The 24,187-nt window shown below is 45.1% G+C and overlaps 1 protein-coding gene across 2 annotated transcripts in view; it reads right to left on the minus strand.

Moving 5' to 3' along the window:
• The window catches only part of PTPRT (protein tyrosine phosphatase receptor type T), a 1,142,536-nt gene that overhangs the window by 1,040,839 nt on the left and 77,510 nt on the right, over positions 1-24,187 (minus strand). The window lies entirely within an intron of this gene.

Here is a 24,187-nt window from a genome sequence, read left to right on the forward strand (position 1 = left end):
AAGCTGCCCCCCAACACAGAAGCCAAGCCACAGATACCAAGAAGGGGAGGAATGAGTGTACAGAGAGGGGAGAAGGGGCTATAAAAGGAGGGAGAAGCTGCCCCCCAACACAGAAGCCAAGCCACAGATACCAAGAAGGGGAGGAATGAGTGGAAACTGCAGACAGTTACAAGTGTTGCTCTTGCTCCATCTGCTCACCCATCACCACTTACCTCCTTACCCAAGAGCAACAAATGAGCTTTTGGCTCAAAGAGGACATAAAAATCCTAAGGATACTTAACCACCTCCCAGAGAGATGCGTGCTCTTCCAGCATGGGGATTACCATCCCAGAATGCATTCTTCTCCAGCTAAGCCTGAGGGCGCTGGAGTGCCACAACCTGTCTGCTTTCGTTCCACAAACGTCTGCCAATTAACTCAGCTGCCCATGTACTTGCTGGTGGGCAACCAAAACAACTCCAGCTCCATGCATCCATCACCCCAGCCCTGCATTCCCGGAATAAATGAATAACCAGAATCATCAAACACCTGGGGAGGGGGGGAAACACTACCAAAGAAAGGAGTGCGCTGAACCAATAGAACTGACTCCAAGGAAAATAGAGATAACCCAGAAACAGACAAGAACTTCCAAAGAATCCTTAATAACATTTTCTAAGATATTACATACATAATGCAAAAAAAAAAAGAACAGGTGGGTATTTTTTAAAAAATGAAAAAGAACCAGAAGAAGTGAGTTTATGGGAATTAGGAACATGATAAAACAAACCCTTCCAAAACTAACAGAAAAACTAGAAGAAAAATTTAAGGAACTCTCTCAGAATACAGAACACGGAAGGAAATATTTGGAAAATGAAATAGAAAATAAGAGACAAGAAAGGCCATTCCATAAAGTAAATATCCATCTACTAGGAGTTCCTAGCCCCACTCCAGTACTCTTGCCTGGAAAATCCCACGGATGGAGGAGCCCGGCAGGCTACAGTCCATGGGGTCACTAAGAGTCAGACACAACTGAACGACTTCACTTTTACTTTTCACTTTCATTCATTGGAGAAGGAAATGGCAACCCACTCCAGTATTCTTGCCTGGAGAATCCCAGGGACAGGGGAGCCTGGTGGGCTGACATCTATGGGGTCGCACAGAGTCGGACACAACTGAAGCGAATTAGCAGCAGCAGGAGGAGGAGTTCCTAGAGAAATAGCAAAGAAAATGGCAAGAAGGAAATAATGACGAAAGTACTCAAAATAAATTTCACAGAACTAAAGAACGATATAAGATTGAAAGGGCCTATCAAGTGCCAAAAAGGATAAATGGAAAATACCATAAAGAAAACATCCTAAAATCTTCGATGGTCTTATGCTAAAGGAGGTAGAGTGTGGACAAGACAGAACAGATTATCCATAAAGGAATGAAAATTTTATGTGTTGTGCTAATTAGTGATACTGAAATCAGAGGACAACCACAGATGTTTTGAAATGTCAAGGAGCAAAGTATTCTAAGTTTCTAGAGTCACACACGCACACACTCCACATGTATGAAAGTTTAAAAAGACTTTTTCCAATCCTCAGGTGAAGAAGGCATCTGCTTCCCCCACCAAGAAAAATGAAAGAGAAAACAAAGCAGCTGTTGCAAGAAAGTCAAATTCCAACATAGTCAAAACAACATGCTGCAACCCTAGCAACTGATGGTATGGTGGTAGAGAAAGAAAATTCATCTGACCCTGGGGCCAGGAATGTTTGAGAGACACAGTTGCAACTGCAGAGGAACTCTGCAAGGAACTCTCTTGCCCCGGTATTCCCAAAACACAAAGTGTTAAGACAGAGGAGCACATGAGGAGATAGTTTATTTGGGGAAGTAATCCCAGGTGACAGGAGTGGAGGGGCTGGGAAGGTTGAACAAGAACAGAAAGAAAGTCAAATCAAGGAAATTCAACAGAGATGATCACCACTGGGACACCCAGCCTCCATTCCACTGAGGACCCTCTGAGACTCACCTGCCTATGGAAGGACGAGGGGAATAGGTACCCACTGGTTTCCAATCCCCATTGATCAAGGACTGTCCCAAGGGCCTGGCATTTCCAAAAGTGTATATACATCAGAATGGCTGAGCAGGAGGCTTCCTAGATACAGAAGCAGCAGAAAAAGTCTCAGGAAGAAAAATGAGAAATAGTGCACTGTGCAAAACTGTATTTTCCATGTGCGTGTAATATTTTGTAATAACAACTGTGTAAATGAGAGACATAAATAATACGTAGACATCAGCACTGCTCACCAAATATTTTTGGCTTTCGGCTTAAGATGGAAACATACTCTTTGGCTCCTTTGTGGTTGAGTGGGCCCATGTGATTAATTCTGGCTAGAGAATTTAACTGAAAGGATATCCCACATCCATTCAGGATATTTAAATGCTGATGCAAGACACTCCAGAGCTTTCTTTCCATCTGTTGTAATGAATGCCAGCATTACAGATAATAGTAGCTCTGTTTCCATGAGTTGCCGAGTAAAGAGGACCCAGCACAGATGCTCTAATCCACCATAATAGACATGAAAGTGAAGGAGAAAGAAGCTTTTGTTGTTTAAAACCACTGAGACCTGGGGATTACTTGTTACAGCAGGCTAACCTAGCCCTTCCTGACTGATATAATGAGTAAAGGCTTTATAGCGTTATGGGAGTAAACCAGCTTACAAAACTATACACACACAAAGTAATTACACTATACATAAGAAATAAACCTATACATAATAAAAGGGATGACAACACAGGAATGCTAGCAATGTTTGCACTTGGGTGACAGAATTCTAAGAAAAGTTCTTACCTTTTTTTCTTTCTAAATTTTACATAATAAGCCTGTGTTATTTATGAAAAACAAACAGAACAAATATTAAAAGAAAAATTCAAGTGATTAAAAGTGCAGAATCCAGGGAGAGAGACTGGTGGGTCAGACTTTTTTGCTTTGTGCTTGTTATGAACAAGTACAAACTAAGCTACTGTACTTCTCCACTTGATAAAATATGCAAATCTTATTTTGATATCAGGGCAGGGGGTTATAGGGTTCTAAATGCTGAGACGTTTATGTCAGTGTTACAACTCAAGTATTCTGGGCTTCCCTGGTGGCTCAGTGGTAAAGAATCTGCCTGCAATGCAGGAGACCCGGGTTCGATCCCTGGATTGGGAAGATCCCCTGGAGAAGGAAATGGCAACCCACTCCAGTGTTCTTGCCTGGAGAATTCCATGGACAGAGGAGCCTGGCGGGCTGCAGTCCACAGAATTACAAAGAGTCGGACACGGCTGAGCAACTAAACAACAACCACCACCTTTCTGAAAGTCTTCCAAACATTTGAAAAGTTTTCAGGTGCCCTGGGCTATTTCTACCCTCTACTTCCAAATCTCACTATAATGTATACACCTTTGGCCCAGAGGGATTATTTTTTCCAAAATAGAATCTTAGAAAATCCAGTTTCCAGAATTCAACAACATGAGGACTTGCTTATGCACCCATGCTTGCCTACATCTCCTTAAACACACACACACACACACACACACACACAGCATACACAACACACATGTTAGGTCAGTATCTAAAATCAGTTCTGGGCCCTGTCACCCAATTTCCTTCATGAGCCTCTAATCTATCTTCCCAACAGCAGCCTGAAGGATCCTGAGGAAGTCCCCTCAGTTCAGGGGACTGTTTCGACAATCCGATGGCTTCCCACTGCACGTAAGGAATGAAATCAAAACTCCTAACCATGGCCTGCGAGGTCCAGGTGACCTAGTCCCTGTCCAGCTCTTCTGCTGACCCGTTACACATCAGCCATGATGAGCTGCCTCTCTGGTCCTTGAACACACCACACTATTCATCCACCACAGAGACCCTCAAGGACAAAATGAAGAGCACTCAAAACAATTTAAAATAAAAGTAAGTTCAAAAATTAGGTTTTTTTCCTCCTCTTAAGCTCCTTAAAAAACATATGACTGTATAAAGCCAGTCCACATGGACACACATCATTCCACCCATCAATGGCAGATTAGACATTTTTTTCAAGCACCCACGGAACATTCACCCAGGTAGACCTGGGCCATATCCTGAGCCACAAAATAAATTATAACAAATTTAAAAGAATTAAAATCATATAAACTGTGCTCTCTGATCATAATGGAAGCAATGCAGTAAGTAATAAAAGAAAAACAATCGGAAAAAACCTCCATACATTTGGAAGTGAAACTAAAGAATAATGTGCAGCTAAAAGAGAAAGTCTCAACAAATTTAAGCAAATACAACAAATGGAAACGTAACATGTAAATTATATAACATGTCATTGTTCCCCCTTCCTGGAATGCTGTTCTCTGGCTCCTGGCAACTCCTCCTTCTCATCCTTCAGTTCAGTCGCTCAGTCATGTCTGACTCTCTGCGACCCCGTGGACTGCAGCATGCTAGGCCTCCCTGTCCATCGCCAGCTCCCGGAGTTTACTCAAACTCATGTCCATTGAGTCGGTGATGCCATCCAACCATCTCATCCTCTGTCAGCCCCTTCTCCTCCTGCCCTCCATCTTTCCCAGCATCAGGGTCTTTTCAAATGAGTCAGCTCTTTGCATCAGGTGGCCAAAGAACTGGAGTTTCAGCTTCAGCATCAGTCCTTCCAATGAATATTCAGGACTGATCTCCTTTAGGATGGACTGGTTGGACCTCCTTGCTGTCCCAGGGACTCTCAAGAGTCTTCTCCAACACCACAGTTCAAAAGCATCAATTCTTCGGCCCTCAGCTTTCTTTATAGTTCAACTCTCACATCCATATATGACCACTGGAAAAACCATAGTTTTGACTAGATGGACCTTTGTTGGCAAAGCAATGTCCCTGCTTTTGAATATGCTGTCTAGGCTGGTCATAACTTTTCTTCCAAGGAACAAGCGTCTTTTAATTTCATGGCTGCAGTCACCATCTGCAGTGATTTTGGAACCCCAAAAAGTAAAGTCTGTCACTGTTTCCACTGTTTCTCAGCCTTCAAGATTCAGCCTAAATGCCACTTCCTCAGTGAAGCCCTCCCCAAACACCACCATCCAAAAGGATCCCCATCCCCAGGATTCTCCCTTCATGCTGTTCCTTTCCTTCAGAGGATTCACAGCAACCCTAGTCCTTTTGCTTGTTAATCTTTTTAGGTGTTAATTGCCTGAGGTCTTTATCTAGTTCAAGGTTACATTTCCAGCATTTAGAACAAGGTCTGCACATAATAAATGCTTAACACATGGTTTGTTCAGTGAATATTACAGACAGGCTTATGTAACAGCTGTGAAAGGGCTGACTGAAGGGTACAGCAAGCAACTCAAGAAGAGGAGAGCATCTTCCAGAAGGAGGAGATGCTGGAGGCAGGCTCTGAGGGATGAGGGAATGGAGGATGGAGGCTGTAATAGAGGGGCATCCCCGGGATGTGCAGAGGCCCCACAGTGTGGGAGGAGGGCCAGCTCATGGGGAGCTCAGAGTGCAGAGAGGCCAGATGTGCTCTCATCCTCTCTGCACCTTGGAGATGAAGCCCCACGCTCAACTCAGGAGCTGGGGAGACAGCATTCCCCTCAACGGCCCCTCCCTGGGGAGAGATAAAGCCCATTTCAAGCTGGGGCCTGGCCAATACCCCTGGGGCCCCGGCTCCTGTCCCCCAGCCTGTTATCAAGCAGATTGACATCCAGTGACACCAGGCACTTCCACCCTGTCACCTGCCACTTGCGATCTCTCCCACCAGCTCTGAGAGGTAAATCACTGTTATTATTTTTCAGCTCTACAGCTGAGAACTGAGGAGCACAGAGGCTAAGTGACTGTCAGAGTTCGTGGTCAGACAGACAAGATTAGAATTCGGCACCTGCGGTCACATGCATGGCCCAGGGCCCACAGCCTTCAAGTCTCTGGGTGCTGAGTCCAGGAGGCCCTGGGGGTCTGAAAGTGCTGGTGGGGCCCCCCTCCCCTCCCCCCAGGCCCCTGGCTCACTCCCCTTCCCACCTTTGCCTCCTTTCCCCGGTCTCCCTCCCTCCCTCCCTCCCTCCCTCAACCTCTTAAACCGTTTTGGCTCTTTAGATTCAAAACTTCCTCCCACCTAGGGATGGGAGAACAGATTACTTGCCTCCTCTTCCTGACACCATCAGCAAGGTTTTGTAAACTTAGACGAGTAAAACCATGAAACCACGTGTGAGGAAGGGCTGGGACTCCTACAGTCACTGCCCGGGTGACAGATGAGCAGTCAGCCCGCCAGGGAGGGCCTCCTGGTGACCGAGGCCAGATCCTCATGCAGGGGCCCGGCCCCCGATCCCTCCTCCCGGGAGCCAACCAGCTTTCTCTCGGTGACTGATGAGTGCTGGCCTCCGCGAGGACACGGCTCGGCCACACACAGGCCTCGCGGGGACCTGGTTCCAAGCAAGGCCTAGGGAGGGGGGCAAGGAGCACCGCAGGAAAGGGAAGCTGAGAGGAAGGGCTCAGGGAAAGGCCAGCCGAATCCCAGCTCTGTGGCTTACAGGCCGTGTGACCACAGCCACGTCGCCGAAGCTCCCTTTCCCGGCTCAGAAAATGGGGTTAAATCAAAGGGATCATGCGGTCACTGTGAACACCCGCCCCACAAGCACCACTCAGAATGGTAGCCATGACAACAAAGAGGCTGATGATGACGTAAGAAGGTAAAAGTGACGGCCACCGAAAAAACAAATGAGAGATAATGCAAGACGCTGCACCGGGCACCTTTCTTGCGATCTTCATGATAATTCCATGACAAGATGCCATAAGGGTTCCATTTGAATTTGGAGAAAAGCTCTGGAGAAGCGGAGGCACACAGAGGCTGAGTAACTTGCCCAAGGATACACAGCTGGCTATGGGCACAGTACTGGGATTCAAACCCAGGCAGCCAGGTTTCCCCAACACTGAACTCCCCTGACTCTCAGAATTCAAGAGCCAGAAGGAACCCAGGGACCATTTTCCCCGCATTCATTTCAGTGAGGGAGACGCTGAGCCCAGAGGGCAAGGGAACAGCTCAGGCACACTGCTAGGCAGCAAGTGGATAGCCGAGCCCAGGCCAGGGCGCCTTAGAGCAAAAAGCACGAACGCACAGGACTCTCTGTGATACTAAGTGTCTTCCATGTGGATTTGACAGTCCGAAATTTCCCTTCCTATATGAAAATTAGCACACATTAATATTCAGGCAAGATGAAGGTGCAATGCAGTGATGGGCAATGCATGATGAGCCAGGAGGTTTCCGAAGACATCCCCAGGCTGGCCTCCCAGACCCCCTCTCCCCGCCAACCAGTCACACGAGGAAGGTCCTGGAGGCAGGACCCTCCAGGATTCCAGAGGTTGGGGCAAAGCCAGCCAGCCAACCTATCCCCCCATGCTGAAAAGAAGCCCCAAGGAGCCTGATGACAAAGTGATCTGGAACTTTATCACAGACCCATGATGGCCAAAATCAAATCTTTTGTTTGCAGATAGACTCCCTTTGCTTACAGCCATGGAGAGGCAGCACAGCATAACAGCTGCAAACGCAGACCATAAGCCAGACTTCCTGGGTACCAGTCTCAGCTGGCTGTCAATCTCTCTGCCTCAGTTTTCTCATCTGTAAAATGGAGATAACTGCACCTACTTCATAGGGCTTTTTGGTGTTGTTTTTTTTTTAATACTTATTTCTTTGGCTGTGCCAGGTCTCAGGTACAGCACGCGGGATCTTTAGTTCTGGAATGAGAACTCTTAGTTTGCAGCATATGGGATCTAGTTTCCTGACCAGGGATCAAACCTGGCCCCCTGCACTGGGAGTACAGAGTCTTAGCCACTGACCACCAGAGAAGTCCTTTTCAAAGGATTATTTTGGAGCTCACATGGATTCATATGAATAGAGGATATAGGCTATCTTTCCCTCCCCCCATGGGCATACATACTATAAGCATCCATTTAATAGAAAGCTCTCTGTGATGTCAGTTCATTCTTCAAAAATGTGACTTTTTTTCTTTTTTGAGGGCTCCCATGCCCTATGGGGCAAGAATCTTCAAAGACTGCGCCAAAGCCTCAGCACTTGTCCTTAACCTGATGGAATATGTCCTTTGAAGGATGAAGAAGTGACTCAATACTTCTGAAGCTGACCCCATAGTTTGAAGCAAACCACATTATATGTTTAAGCAAAAAAAAAAAAATTACTTCAAGGATAAATGCTCAGCGCAGCCACTGTCTACGAAGGCTGAGGTTTTCAGCGCTCACACTGCAGGCCCCTGGCTTGTGCAGCACATTAGATGCTCCAACAATTGCAGACCCAGCTTTCAGAAACTCCTAAGTGCTTTCCTGTTCTGAATCCTCTCAGCCACCCTGTGGCCTGCGTGTAGTGGAAACTGGCTACATACATTCGGACAGGTATTTTTCTTGCCACCCACTAATATTCAGGCCCACAGCATCCCTCGCTGAGCTGGACTCTGGCATAAGCAGGATTTATACCAGCTCTTTGAAAGATCCCCCAGGCAGACAGTGCAAGTCTCCTTTCTTTGTACCATGTCTGTCCTGGGTGAAGGCAGCATAACAGCATCTCCTATCCACCGTTCCCAACACACACACACGCACACACACACATAATAATAATACAATAATATACACAATAATAATGTTAAGTCTTTATACCATGAGCAGGGAAGTATGATTAAACCTGTCCTCTATATCCTAGGTCCAAAAAAAAAACAAAGTACTGATTTCCTACAGGCACGTGGAATCTTAAGCAGTTACAAGATGATTTCAGCCCCGCCATTTGCTCTGAATGTCGTGACACCCAGTGTGGTCAGTAGGTCAGAAATGGTGTCCTGTTGGCTGCAGGTGAAGGAAGTATGGGTCAGAGAGGTGAAGTCATTTTATGAAAGACACACAGCAAATTGAGAGAAGGGACGGGCCTCATACATTAGTCTGCCTGCACCAGCCTGTGCTCCCCTACAGCCTCTTTCCTCCCTGCTCTGGGTTTATTTCCTGAAGGCACCAGGAAGGTCAGTTTACAGGACAACTTGCTTTCTGAGCCATTTCCACTTCTTCAAAGACTCCCACAGCTTACCTAAACTCATTTTCCATCCTCGCCTCCCCACCTTCCCCTTTACAAATGGTGTTTCCCAACTGCCCTGCTCTAAAAGTCTTATTGTCATTTTGGCAAATCCAGTCCTCCCGGGCCCAACTCAAGCAGTGTGTTCATCGAGAACACTCTCTGACTGCCCTCACCCAGCCAGCAATAGCCGCACGAGATGCTGCCCCTCTCTGGATCCCAACAGAGGTTGATCCTTCCTCCTGAGTCATCACCCCTGGCCTTGGGACTTCTCTTCCATTAGCCTGGGGCGCCCTGAGGAACCAGGGTGTGCCCGCCCTGGAGGCTCCCACAGGCCTCACACGGTGCCTGGTGCATAGTAGGGACGCAGTCACGACCTACACATTAGTTACATCCATCTTGGAAGGAAGACCTATGCGTATCGCATATAGGTTTACCTGTGTGAGGACAACCTCCTTTAGAAATTCAAGAATACGTCCAGAATGTAAAGTGGTTGTACTGGGTCAGCGCAAATTTACCTTCAACCCAGGCAATGCCTGAATCTGTCTGTGAATTAAAACAAAAGTTACTAAGGAGGCAAGTTCAAGCGTCATGAAAACATCAGGCCCTGAAACATAACCTGAAGGTTTCCCTCAGGCTTCGAGGCTGCATCTTTAGTTTTCTTTCCAAACTCATCACAAAAAGTCTCTTTCGTTCCAGACTCTTGAGTTAGTGTCAGGGACAGACAGGGCTCTTGTCCCAGGCGCTGACCTGATGGAGCTCACAGACTAGACACGCAACCAGACAATGCCAAAAAATACAAAAGCCTCGAATGGGACACATCCGGGTGATACAAGGGCACAAAACAGGAATGCTTCCAGGAGGGAGGGGATGGGCTAAAATATGAAGAGGACGGCATCTATTATGCAAGTCTTACAAGACTATGTATGTATGAGCGTATGTGTGTGCATGCGTGTGTTTGGATGGAGTCAGCAGCAGTTAAGGCATTCAAAGGTGCAATACTAAAATTTCCAGACAAAGCAAAAGATTCAATAAATTATCCTAAGAATTTTATGTCAAGTTCCAATAATACCCATGATGGAAAATATTTCTGGTGCCAGAGAGATAAAACGTGGCTAATTTTACATTAGAATGTTGTGATGCCACATAAAGACACACGTGCGTGCATGTGTGTGCTCAGTCATGTCTGATTCTGTGCGACCCCATGGACTGTAGCCCCGCCAGGCTCCTCTGTCCATAGAATTCTCCAGGCAAGAATACTGGAGTGGATGGCCATTCCTTCTCCAGGGGATCTCTCTCAGGGTTCAAACCCCAGTCTCCTGCACTGCAGGCAGATTCTTTATCACTGGGCCACCTGAGAAGCCCTACACACACATACACATTCATTACCAAGTTTAAAGCTGATGTGCACACCTCCAGGGGATACAAAGATAAGAAAATTCAAGTTCTCCAACCCTCAGCTTTCTCATCAATAGTACAAGGGAAAAACAGACCTCACAGGATTTGCTATGGGTAGATTCCATGAGATAACAGACCTAAAACACTCTGCCTTAAAAACCACACAGCGGGTTCATGATCACTTGTAGCTTAAATGGTAGGAATTTGCATAGTATTACAGGGAGTTGGCAGATGTGAGTTCCACCTCTTACTGGTTATGACCTTAGGCAAAGCTACACAGCCTAAGACTCAGTCTCCTAAGCTGTAAAATGGGGATTCTAATGCAGACCTCGTAGGTCTTATGATGAAATAAAAGTTATATGGTGAAGCATTTATCACAGCACAGGTAGTCAGTTCTCAATAAAGCATATTACTGGTACTATGTTACTTTTGTCAGTCTGTCTGTTTCAAGGTGAGTTAGCAAATTGAGTTCCTGGGACTTCTCTGATGGGTCCAGGGGCCAAGACTCCGTGTTCCCTATGCAGGGGGACCGGGATCGATTCCTGGTCAGGGAACTAAATCCCACATGCTGCAACTCAGAGTTCATGCACCGCAACTAAAGATCCCGCATGCCACAACTAAAACCCAGTGCAGCTAAATAGAAATAAATGTTTTCAAAAAGAAAAAGAGAATTGAATTCATAATCTAGGTGTTCACAGACACTCAGGTATCAGAAGCAAGGGGCACAACATAAGAAAGGTCTCAGAATTCAGATCATTCAACACAACTGTCAACACAGGGCTGACTCTGGGTAACAGCTGCCCCTGGCAGCCTGGCAGTGCCATGGGAGTAGGGGCAATTATCAGGAGAGAAAAAAAATCAAAAGTGGTAAGCTAGATATTTCAGATTATATATCTAATACACTTAAATCTGGAAGAAAACCCGATTTTCATTGGAGGTCATTCACACACACACACACACACACACACAGACATCCCATATGAGACCCCAGACAATTTTCTAAGTGTGTATAACTAGTGTTGGAAAATGAAATATTCATCCGACCTAATTTTAACACTGGGACTAGGAGACATCAGTATATTTTCAAAAAACTCAACAAAATATTTACTTTCTTCCAACACGAAGATGTAATGAGTCAGATTAAGAGAAGGAGAGAGGATGGCAGACAGTGTCAGCCAGTTGCCCACCTCCCTTTGAAGGTCACTGCCTGCAGAAATCTCCTGGTCTACACCAATGGCAACCTGCATCTGACCATGGGGACACAGCAGGCTGGAATTGGAGTTGATGGAGAAATACCCCAGCTTCCCTGCCCCTTGGTGGGTATTATGGTGTATTTGGCACCGTCTTTTGAAAAGTCCCCAGCAGCACTGCCCTCCAGCTGCCCACAGCAGGAACCTGCTCATTAACCCACTCTTGAGGGGCTTCCCTCGCTTCTGTGTCTCATGAACCCCCTTCTCTATTGCCTGCTTCCTGGGATCACCTCTACAAGAAACTACACACACCCAGGTCCTTGTCCCAAGGTGTGCTTTGGGGAAAACCAAGCTAAGACAAAGAGAGAAAAACAGGAAAATACTAGAGAAGAAGGCGTGATGGCAAGAAGAAGAAGAATATGACTGACAGGAAGGTAGATCTGGAGGAAAAGGAGAGATGAGATTACAACTGAGTGGGAGAAAGAAAAGACCAGAGAGGAAATGTCAGCTTTCACAACCAAGCATCCCTCTTTAACTACCCCCTACCCATGCCACGCTGGCAAACCACCAACCCCACAAATCCATGCATCCCCAAAGGCTTGCACATACCTCGTTCCCACCGGTGCTGGTCAGCACTGTCCTCTTGTCCCTGGAACTGGGTCCAGCAGCCAATACAGGGGACAGGGTCTGACCCCACGGCTCTCACCATCCAGACACCACCCCCCACTGCCAACCAGGCTCCACCTTCCCCCAAAATCACTGGATGGGTGACAACTGTCCCTGTGAGGCTCAAGGAGTGGAGGTATAGCAGGTACCAGCACTCCTGAAAAAGGCACCCTGGTTGGGACAAATCTCTTTCCCCAAAACATACGCTGCTGTAAGGGACAGCAAAAGGCAAATTTCAGAAGTCTTACTGCAAGCCTTTTTCAGATGAAAACAAATACTAAATAAAGCCATGGGGAAGAATGATTTCCACCCCCGCTCTGAAATCCCAACCTAGACACTCCATTCTTTAACTTTACAAAGCTTAATACAAATCCTGTACCCTCCACTGGGGGATGTATCGCCTCCCAAAGGGCGAAAATTGTTCTTGGGAGGGGCAAAATAGTCTTAGCTATTACAAGAGTTTGGGGCTCCTCTGAAGCTCAAATTCTGATTCCATTTAATTTCCTGAAGAAGTGGGATTAATAGGAAAAAAGAAAATCTAAAAAGGTTCCTTAGGAGAGTGATAATGAGGAGGGGGAAAAAGCTTAAGAAACAGTGATATAATGATGAAAAGCCCATTCGGGATTGATTTTCAACTTCTTTTAGGAAGTAACATCCACTACAATAAGAATTAAACTCCTGTCTCTCATCTCATGTCCTGTGGAAAACAAACATCACAGCAATGCATGGAGAGCACACACCTTAAACAGTGCATGGGTTCGCCACGTGTAACAACACTGTGCAGCTTCTCTGCTGCTGCTGCTAAGTCGCTTCAGTCGTGTCCAACTCTGTGCGACCCCATAGACAGCAGCCCAACCAGGCTCCGCTGTCCCTGGGATTCTCCAGGCAAGAACACTGGAGTGGGCTGCCATTTCCTTTTCCAATGCATGAAAGTGGAAAGTGAAAGTGAAGTCGCTCAGTCGTGCCCAACTCTCAGCAACCCCATGGACTGCAGCCTACCAGGCTCCTCCGTCCATGGGATTTTCCAGGCAAGAGTACTGGAGTGGGGTGCCATTGCCTTCTCCAGTGCAACTTCTCTAGTACTTTTCATAAATTCCAGAGGTTATCTGACTCTCTGCTGCTCTGCACTGAGGCAGAAGAAATAAAAAGATGACCATCATTTTGAAGTCAGTACTAAGACCTATTGTTTTAATGGCCAGTCCTGGGTCACAGAATAAAATAAAGCTCTGTAAGCAAAATATTAGGAGACTTATCCTTTCCCACCCTCATCTCAAATGCAGCTCCTAGCACAAGACACAGTAGGGCCTTTGATGAAATGTGGGTGAATTTCCCTAAACTCAGCACATCCAAAGGGAACTTGTCTCTTCCCCCAAACTTATCCTGCTTCCCAGTCTCCTGGGGCCACCAGCTACATCACTGCTCCCTAAGGTCCCAGGCACAAATCTGGGTGCAGGTGCGGCCCAGCCAGTCAACATAACAGAATAGCTACGAGCCCAGGCTTCAACATCTGCCACACCCATGGGCTTCTCAGGTGGCTCAGTAGTAAAGAAACCACCTGCCAATACAGGAGATGTGAGTTCAATCCCTGGGTGGGGAGGATCCCCTAGAGGAGGGAATGGCAACACACTCCAGTATTCTTGCCTGGAGAATCCCGAGGACAGAGGAGCCTGGTGGGCTCAGTGCATGGGGTCACAAAGAGTTGACCATGACTGAGCAACTGCGTATACCCAGGCTGGGTACAGTTCTGCCACTTACCAACTGTGACCGCAGGCAAGCTACCCTGTCCCCCTGCAAAACAGAAATCATCACTACCTCCCACGCAAAGTAGTGACAGGGTTTAAGATACATGAAATGCTTAGCACAGCATAGCATCTGGCACAGAGTAGATGCTCAAAAGATGAGGCTTGCTGCAGCTGATGCTGTCACCAACACCGGGGATGCCTTCACTCTCTGGGCTTCCAGAATGGCTGCAGGGTATCACTGGGAAGCCTAACATGACAGACAGTCTGAGAGGGTCTCATCCCAGCTCCATGCCTCACTAAGGCAGACTTTGCAGAACTCAATTTCCTCATCTGTAGAACACGGGCAACATAACAACATCTACCTTGCATGGTTGCTGTATTAGAGAACTCACGGGATGCACACAGCAGATGCCCCATAGAGAGTGTGGTGGCTGCTGTGGATTAATCACATCCTGTTTCAAATCATCCTCTGTTTCTCCCACGCAATACTATTTTCAAGTACCTGGCCATTTAGGGGTGCAAAACATCAATGGAGGCCCTCGTTTCCAAAGTTCTCTTACCAAGAAGAAAATCCAGCATTGCAAGAGAAACTTAGTTCTCATCCAGCTGCCTGATGTCTGAGAACATGGCCAGACGACCAGAGGAAGGGAGGGTGTGGTCACTGCCATGGGGAAGGGGGCTTGACCCTCTTTTTCAAAGTCTGCAGGAGAAGCAGGCTAGAAAATTGCAGTTTCTCGAGACCCCTCTCAAACCTGCTGAATCAGGAAGCTGACAACGGAACCCAAAAATCTGCTTTCCTGAACCCTCTCCATGATTCCAACACACAGTTTGTGCCACTGGTCTAGAAGATGGAATCAGAGGCTTCAGCTTCATCCCCTACAGCAACTCCTCCCCCCGGTAATGTAACCGACCCTATCAGTTCATTCTCCTCTCTGCCTTTTCTTACAGACTTCTGTAACACCACGTTCTTGATGTCTGCATTAAGTAATGCAAAGGGGCAAAGTGAAAATAAATGCTCAATAAGGTAGCATAAAACCATGGCTCATGGCAGGATTTCAATTACAGCTGTTCCTGTCTCCTTTGACCCTGGGCGAAAAGGGCTCTATTTTTAGGAGAAAGTCGAGCTTCAAACTAAGTCATTTGTTGGCATTCAAGGTGCTAGTTTCCAACATCCAGGGCACTGGATATACTGAGGTCTCCCATTCACAAAGATGCAAGAGAACCAGAAAAGAGACGCGGGTCAGTGAAGAGGTCACTCCAGACAGAATGCGCCTCGGTACCCCAAGGCTGCTCCAGACCAGACAAGAGACGGGGCAGTACAGCACAGCCTTGGGCAGCAGACACAGCGAGACAGTCGCTAAACAGCTCAGCTACCCTAAGCCAACACCTGCTCTTTCTGGGCCTTGTCAATTAAATCCAAGCTTAGACTGGTTGTCCCAAGGTTCCTTCTAGTCTCATGCTTCTAAGCCCCAAGTTATATACAACATCAAAAAGGAGATGAAGGTCGCTAGTTATTAGAGTAATGCAAATCAAAACTTCAACAAGGTTTCACCCCAGCATGGTCATCATCAAAAAAATCTACAAATGCTGGAGAGGGTGTGGGAAAAAAGGAACCCTCCTTCATGGTTGGTAGGAATGTAAATTGGTACAGCCACTATAGAGAGCAGTGTAGAGGCACCTTAAGAAACTGAAAATAGAGCTACCATGGTACGTGCCCAACTCTTTGTGACCCCATGGGCTCCTCTGTCCATGGAATTTTCCAGGCAAGGATACTGGAGCGGGTTGCCATTTCCTTCTCCAGAGGATCTTCCTGACCCAGGGATCAAACCCGTATCTCTTGCGTCTCCTGCATTGGCAAGCAGGTTCTTTACCACCTGAGCTACCATATGATCCTGCAATCCCACTCCTGGGCATATATCTGGAGAAAACCATAATTCAAAAGCATAAATGTACCCCTGTGTTCACAACAGCATCATTTACGATAGCTAGGACATGGTAACAACCTAAATGTCCATCTCCAGATGAATGGTACATATATACAATGGAGTATTACTCAGCCATAAAAATAAGAAAATAATGCCATCTGCAGTAACATGGATAGACCTAGGGATTGCCACACTTAATGAAATAAATCAGAGAAAGACAAATATATGATACCATTTATATGTAGAATCTAAAAAAAAAAGGTACAAATTAAGTTATTTACAAAACAGAAATCGAGTTACAGATAGAAAACAAACTTGTTACCAAGGGGAGGAAGGGGGAGGGAAATTTTGGGAGGCTGGGATTGACACATATATGCTACTATACAAAAAAAATAGATAACTAATAACGACCTACTGTATAGCATAAGGATCTCTACTTGGTACTCTGTAATAAGCTATATAAAAAAAGAATCTAAAAGAGTGGATGTGTGTGTGTGTGTGTGTGTGTGTGTGTGTGTGTATATGAGTCACTTTGCTATACTGAAACTAATACAACATTGTAAATCAACTGTACTCCAATAAAAATTAATTAAAAAATTTTAAAAGGAGATAAAGGGTTAATATCTCTCCACCACCAGATTTCTTCCAGTTTAGAAAGAGACACATGTGGGAAAGTGAAAATTAAAATTAAATTTAAAATATTTTTTTAATTCTTATTTTAACATTTCTATTTCTGTTTCCACTTCTAGAGGGAAAGGAAAGCAGGCTACTTTAAAATGTTTTCAAGTGGAAAGAAGAAGCCAACAGAGGGCTCAAAACCTTCAGGCAGGGTCAAGCCAGGGGGAAAAATAGTCTCAGATTGATATGCAGCAAGGGGTGTGTGGGAGACAGCCAGTCTGCAGAGGGTGGACATTTCATCTTCCGAGCTATTCATCACCTTTAGAAAAGTTTGCTGAAAGAAAAGGGCAGCAAGGAAAAGAAGAAAAACATGCATTTACCAAGCCATGTGACTAAACTGTCCTGAAAACTAACATGGCAATACGACTTGAAGAATTCCACATCCTCTGATTAAAAGAATAAAGTAAAATACCAGACACCATTTTCCACTGGGTTTTTTTAAGCCAGAATAAATGATGTCACAGAAAAAATAAAAACGACCATCATTTAACACCAAGCTCACGGTTAATGTCTCAACAGGAAGATGGAATCAGCCGCATAAACAGTCATTTTGTTCACAACCTTAAGGATCGATGTCACAATTACACAATGCCAGCAGAAATTAAAACAGGCTTACTCACAAAGGTTATCTAAACACACAGAGTTAAGGAAAGGATCTTCAGGGACTCAGTTCCTACATGGTGGTTACAGGACTCTAGGAAAACATTTTGCAACTCAACACTGGGTGTAGGGGTGTGCGTGCAGATAAAGTATGGAAAGAAATGGCATCTTAACCTGACATCCTTTATATCTGTTTCTGTGACACCTTAAAAATGTCAGGGGTCGTTAGTGAATTAATGTTGGCTCCATATAAAGAATTGCTCCATATAAAGGATCAATCCTGAGGCTGACTGTCTTTTAGAATAACTGCAGACAGGGATTGCTGAAGAAATGGTAAAGGAAGTATGGTTGACTGTGTTCTGCAGAGAAGGCTGCAACCATCTCTCCTGCGTCTGGTGATCTTCTGCAATGTGATCCTGCCACTCCCCCAAGAGGTCCACATCTCCACACCTTGAATCTAAGAGGGGGACCCTCTGACGACTTTGACCAAGAGAGTATGGCAGGAGGGATGCTGGGCTGGCTTCAGGCACAGCTCCTAAACTGGCCTAACTCCTAACTGGCTATCTTGTGTTCCCTCCCTCCAGGAATACCAGTTACTCAAGTCACCAGACAGTAAGAATCTCACTGGTTGTACGGCATCATCAACTCAATGGACATGAGTCTGAGCAAACCTCGGGAGACAGTGAAGGACAGGGAAGCCTGGCATGCTGCAGTCCATGGGGTCGCAGAGTTGGACACGACTTCATGCGATTTGGAGAAACAGTTTGTGGGGATTCCAGTTGATTCAAAACTGATGTCCAGTATCAAATGCCCTGAGGGTGTCATCTTGAACATCAAGTCCAGTTGAGTCTTCCAATGACTCCAGTCCAAAACACCACTTGACTATAATTTCAGAACAGGCCTGAAGAAGAAACTGCCCACTTGAGTCCAATCAACCCACAGCATCATGAAAGACAATGATACGCTGTTGTTAAGTCACTAAATTCTGGGAGGATCTGTTACATATCACTAGCTAACCAAAACATAGACTTAAGAGACAAAGTTGGGGAGGGGGTTTAAGCATAGATAAGGAATCTCCTCTCCTGAGGGTTTTCTAAGAGATGCCCATATCCACTTGTGATGACTTCCTCAAAAACAAAACAAACAAAAAAAAAAACCCTTCAAATTCCACAGCGTTGTGGAGACATGGGGGATGGGACAATGTACCAGAAGTCAAAACTGTAAAAAAACAAAATAAACATCTTACCAGACACACCGTTTTAAGGATGCTAAAAATCACTGCTCTGAGCCATGCAACAGGACAATGAAAACAGAATTTTTAAGGTCTGAAATCTAAAAAGACTTTTAAAAATGAAAATGACCTTATCATCTTTAAGTCTCTGTTTTAAATCAGTAAGTATTGCCCTTTATGATAATTATATTTTATGCCACCATCCTTAGTCTCAGGACTAGTCTGTTTCACCTTGAATTAAAGTTTCTGCTACGGAAATTAAAAGTATTTGTAGATGCAAGTGCAAAAAAATAAATAAATAAAGCAATAAGAAATGCATTAGCCAAATGCACTGCGTCTGTCACAGTCTAGGATAAAGTCACTTCAATTCCAAGACCAGACCCCACTGCCCCACAGCAACTGGATGGCCATGCCTTCGGAATTAGCTAGGGAAGTCAAGACCTCACGGAGTTTTCTATTCTTTTCCTTTTCTTCTTTCCCTTTCTGTGCTGTTCACCTTACTCTCTGGTACACAAGAAAGCAGTGAAAGGAAGCAAGCATCACCACGCAGGGGCTGTGGTCATGTGCGTGGGAAAGGGACCAGAGTCCCGTACAGAGGAAGACGATAAACACAGCAGACTGTCTACAAAGCAGATACAGACTCATGGACGGACAGACCTGTGGCTGAGGCAGGGGATGGACTGGGAGTTTGGGTTAATAGATGCAAACTATTACCCATGCAATACTTCCCAGGTGGTTCAGTGGTAGAGAATTCACCTGCAATGCAGAAGACATGGGTTCAACCCCTGGGTTGGGAAGAGCCCCTGCAGAAGGAAATGGCAACCTACTCTAGTATTTTTGCCTGGAGAATACCATGGACAGAGGAGCCTGGTGGGCTACAGTCCGTGGGGTCACAAAAGTGCCGCACACAACTCAGCGACTAAACAACAACCTATACAATGGATGGACAACAATGTCCTACATTATAGCACAAGGAACTATATTCAGTGTCCTGGGATAAACTATAATGTAAGAGAACATATATATGTATAACTTATATAAGGATATATGAATCACTTTGCTGTATAGCAGAAATGAACACAAGATTGTAAATCAACTATACATCAATTAAAAAAAAAAAAATAGCAGACTGTAGCCAGACGAACCTCCCACACAGCAGAATGGATCCGGGGCCCAGACCTCTTGCTGATTGCTCAGAGGGCCCATGCTGTTTGAAACTGGAGAGACATGAAGGCCTCAAACACATGCAGGGCTCAGGAACCACTGGTGCCCACCAGAAGCCTGGGGCCTGAATTAGCCATGGGACCTGAGTTTACTCCCTGCATTTGTTCCCTCAAAACTCAACATTCCAACTCAGTATTGTGCTAATTTTTTCATCTAATATTTATTAATCATCTACCAGGCTAGAGGCTGAAGATATGAAAATGAACAAGCCAGACCCGGTCCCTCCCTTCACTTGGACAGACATTTAAGTGGAAAAGACAAGTAACAAGCAAACACCCCAAGATATTACAGGCAGTGATAAGCCAACAGAGGAGAAAACAGGAGATGTGATGAGAGGGGAGTTGATGAGAAAGGCCAGTTTGGGTTAGGTGACTGGGGAAGACCTCACTAAGGTGGTAGCAGCTCAGATAAAGCCTTAAAGGGGAAGGCACTTGGAGAAACAACATTCCAGGCAGAATGCTTAGCATGTGCAAAGGTCCTGAGGCTAAAAAGGAACTTGGTATGTTCTAGGAATTTAAAGGGAGATCAGTGGCTGGATAATAGAGACAGAGGAAGGAGAGAGGTGGGAAGTAAGTTGAGAATGAAAGCAGAGGACTTATACAGAATGGTTTAAAGTTTGACTTGTAGCTCAGTAGCCACTGGAAGCTAATAGAGAGTTTTAAGTAGGAAAATGACTATACCTGGTTGATTAGCTTAAAAGTCATCCCACAGTTAGGACAGTGGTTACCCTTAGGGGGAATAGTGACTCGAGACAGACAGGAGTATCCAGAGTGCTGACAACATCCCATTTCTTCACCAGGGTGCTGTTTATGTAGCTGCCTTCCAAACTTGTGAAAATTCATCAAGCTGTGTACTTAAGAGACATGACCATTTCTGCATATATAGCCTATTTCAAGAAAACATTTACAAAAAATGAAGCTGGGTTCTCCCAAGAAGTTATTTCAGAGCAGCAAGAGGAAGTGGGGAGGTCAATTTGGAAACCTACGTAGACCCCTGGGGGTGAGAAGTGAGGGCTCTGGGTGGGGCAATGGAGAGACACCTGCCTTCAGACATGCCAGGCCTCCTTTTCTGACCTCATGTCTCGTGGCACCCGGGAAAGGCACTCCATTCCCGAACTGGCCCCAGGGACAGTCCCACCCTGGGCAGCACCACCCTGAATAAGCCCAACGTGAGTGGCAGGGGAGAAATTCAGATAACACAAGAGACACAAATGTTTATCCAACAACAACAAACGTATCCAATATCTGTGAAGCACCCACTATGTCTCAGTTGTTGGGTATGGCAGGAAAGGAAGAAACAACAGGGTAAGGAGAGGGTGGGACGAATTGAGAGAGTAGCACTGAAAGATATACAATCACCATGTAAAACAGATGGCCAGTAGCAAGCTGCTGAACAGCACAGGGAACTCAGCCTGGTGCTCTGCGATGACCCGAGGGCTGGGATGGGGAGCGAGGGGGAGAGGAAGGCTCAAGAGGGAGGGGATATATAAATACTTCCAGCTGATTCACACTGCTGTACAGCAGAAACCAACACAATACTGTAAAGCAATCATCCTCCAATAAAAAATACAAATAAAGGAGAAACAAGAGGCTGAGAAGGGTAGGGGAGTATGGGTTATAACGTTGATGGGGAGAATCAGGGTCAGGTGTAGAGAAGGCAGGTGGCGACCAGGGTTAGCAGGCCCCTGAGACCCTCCGTAGGCAGAGAGGGTCGCCACACAAGCTGAGGGAGTGAGTCTCTGTTCACTATGATCTGTTTGACCACCCCTGGGGAACGAACGGTCCCACCCTGGGATTGCGTCAGTTCTTTGCTGAAGATTGATTCATCCACATCTTTTAGTCCTTTGCTAGAGATCTCGGTTCTGTGTACAGCTTTAAACAACAGACTGCTTTAAAATGAAAAAAAAAATAAAAAATAATCCAGTGAGAGCTGAGACCTTAAAAGCAGAGAGCTGGAGAGCCCAAGTTCTCATTTGGAAAGGAAAAGAATAAATTGATCTTGAGAAAAATTTGTACAATGGATTACTCTGAGAATTAATCACCCTGTGAGAAACAGGTCAGGCTAATTATTCCTGGAGTGGGCAAACAGCTCTTGAAATGAGCTCCTAGTTATCAGACTTTCACGCTTAACAGAGTCAGCCATAGCATCTGTTTAAAAAATAAAAACTCATTTGCATGTCACAGTTCAATGACCAGGGGACATCATCTCTTCATCAGGCAAAATATTTACCATTTTCTTGAAAAAGACATTCTCTTCTGACCTCCTACCCAACCCAATTGGGAAGTTTCCAATCCACTTGAATGGAAACATATCCTCGAGTGTAGATGAGGATGCAACAAAGAAACCCAAGTGACGTCTACTGATGGAACAGAAACTAAACTTACACTCTGATAACAGAGGACCGGCACGCTCTAATAGCATGAGATGATGAAATCTAATATCTCTTTCAAATCTATAAGTGGATGGTTTTTATTTGATTGGCTGGAAGGCAAAATGAACACTTACAAGCAACCCTTCAATGAACATGGACCCATCCTAGAAAACAAACGCAATCTATCCAGCACTAGAGGGTACCAGGAACTACTGATGGGCCATGTAGAAATGGGGCTCCTCTAAACCTGCAAATAGTGGACTAGAACATTTCCACATGGGATAATGAGAATATACTTGTCTCAGAAATCAGAAATTGTTCATTTCTTTCCATCCCGTTTTGTTCTATGTTATGTAAGATAAAGGGCATCTAAGGGTCAGAAAACTGGATGAAGAAATAATGAAATTTGAGGCTGCATGGAAAAGAAAGGATAGAAGTGAAAAGAAAGGAAGTCAGAAAAAATGCAGGATTGCTTTCAAAATAAGATCCTAGTGCCTCTGAAGTGAAAATAAAATCAACATGGGAGTACAAGAACGTTTTCTTTTGGATGAATCTATCCAGCTTCAAAAAGGACTACTTGATAAAGTGAACTGAAGCTCAAGAGTTAAATAGGGAGATTCCTACACAACTTTTATTAACCCTGGATGGTCCAAGGAGGCTTTCAAAATAAAGATAGTTGACATTCCCTCCACCCCTGAATGGGGTTTTGGAGACAACTCATTTATGGCAATGGCACCCCACTCCAGTACTCTTGCCTGGAAAATCCATGGACGGAGGAGCCTGGTAGGCTGCAGTCCATGGGGTCGCTAAGAGTCGGAGACGACTGAGAGACTTCACTTTCACTTTTCACTTTCATGCATTGGAGAAGGAAGTGGCAGCCCACTCCAGTGTTCTTGCCTGGAGAATCCCAGGGACAGGGGAGCCTGGTGGGCTGCCGTCTCTGGGGTCGCAGAGAGTCGGACACGACTAAAGCAACGCAGCGGCATTTATGACACACATGTTTCTCCTGCTTTAATTAAACTCCTTCTCTCATCAAGGGAAGGGAAGATAATCCCAATCTAACGTCTCATCCATGTTGAACTCTGCTGTCTCTCTTCTGTTTCCAAACGAATTTGGCTTATTAAAAAAGTAATGAGCTATTAATTAACTCTACATTCACATAAAGCTGTTTAATTCTCAATCTCATTAGCAGCAATCTGTTGAAGGGTTCTAACGATTATTTTAAATTTGCTAACAGAGACATCTTTTCACTTTTCATAAGTTATTTATAGAGGAACTCACATTGGATCCTGCTTGCTTTTTAATTTGGTAACATATTTATTAAATGCACCACTCTTCTCCCATCTGCGTGTGACAGGGTTTAGAAATGTCACCCTCGGAAAGCTCAGAAATAGTATCTTGGGTCAGCAACGTGGCTTTGCACTCTTCTGTCTTTGAAAGAACCTCCAAGGATGAGCTACATGTGGGAGACCTCTGTCCTGATGTCAATTCTCCAAGAGGGGGAAAAACTCAAGGACTGCAAGCTTCTGGCAGAAAGACTGAAGGCTTCGAGTTACTGGTGGGACTGGATGTGATAGGAATGACACCCTCAGGCACATGTTTTTTGTAACTGATGTAACACAGAACATTCCCGTGAGCGTCTGTGGCTCTGTGTCCAGGGGTTAAGATTCTGCTCTTCCACTGCAGGAGTTACGGGTCCAACTCCCAGTCGAGGAACTAAGATTCCCACATGCCGTGCAGCGTGGTCAAAACATACAAGAAATAAAATAAAAAATTAAATAAAAAGAACATCCCTGAACCTCTTTCTAAGAAACAACACACATTAAATCATGTTGTGGGATTGTTACTAAACCACTACAGTGAAACGTAAAAATATCAAATGATATTTTATATGCATGCTGTTTGCACTTCTGTACACATTATAAGTCTCTATGTACATACTAATGTAAAAGGCTATATATTACAAATTACATACCAAATAAATATGCATTTATATGTATACACACACACACAAATTCAACATAAAATAAAATGTGTTTATTCAGAGGCATCTTTATTCTTCTGTATAAAATAAGAGATTCGATTATTGTTGATATGCCACTTTCTCTAAGCCTCCAAAATCTAATGTGCAGTAAGAC

The sequence above is a fragment of the Bubalus kerabau genome, chromosome 13 (assembly GCF_029407905.1).
Source record: "Bubalus kerabau isolate K-KA32 ecotype Philippines breed swamp buffalo chromosome 13, PCC_UOA_SB_1v2, whole genome shotgun sequence".
Lineage (NCBI taxonomy): Eukaryota > Metazoa > Chordata > Mammalia > Artiodactyla > Bovidae > Bubalus > Bubalus kerabau.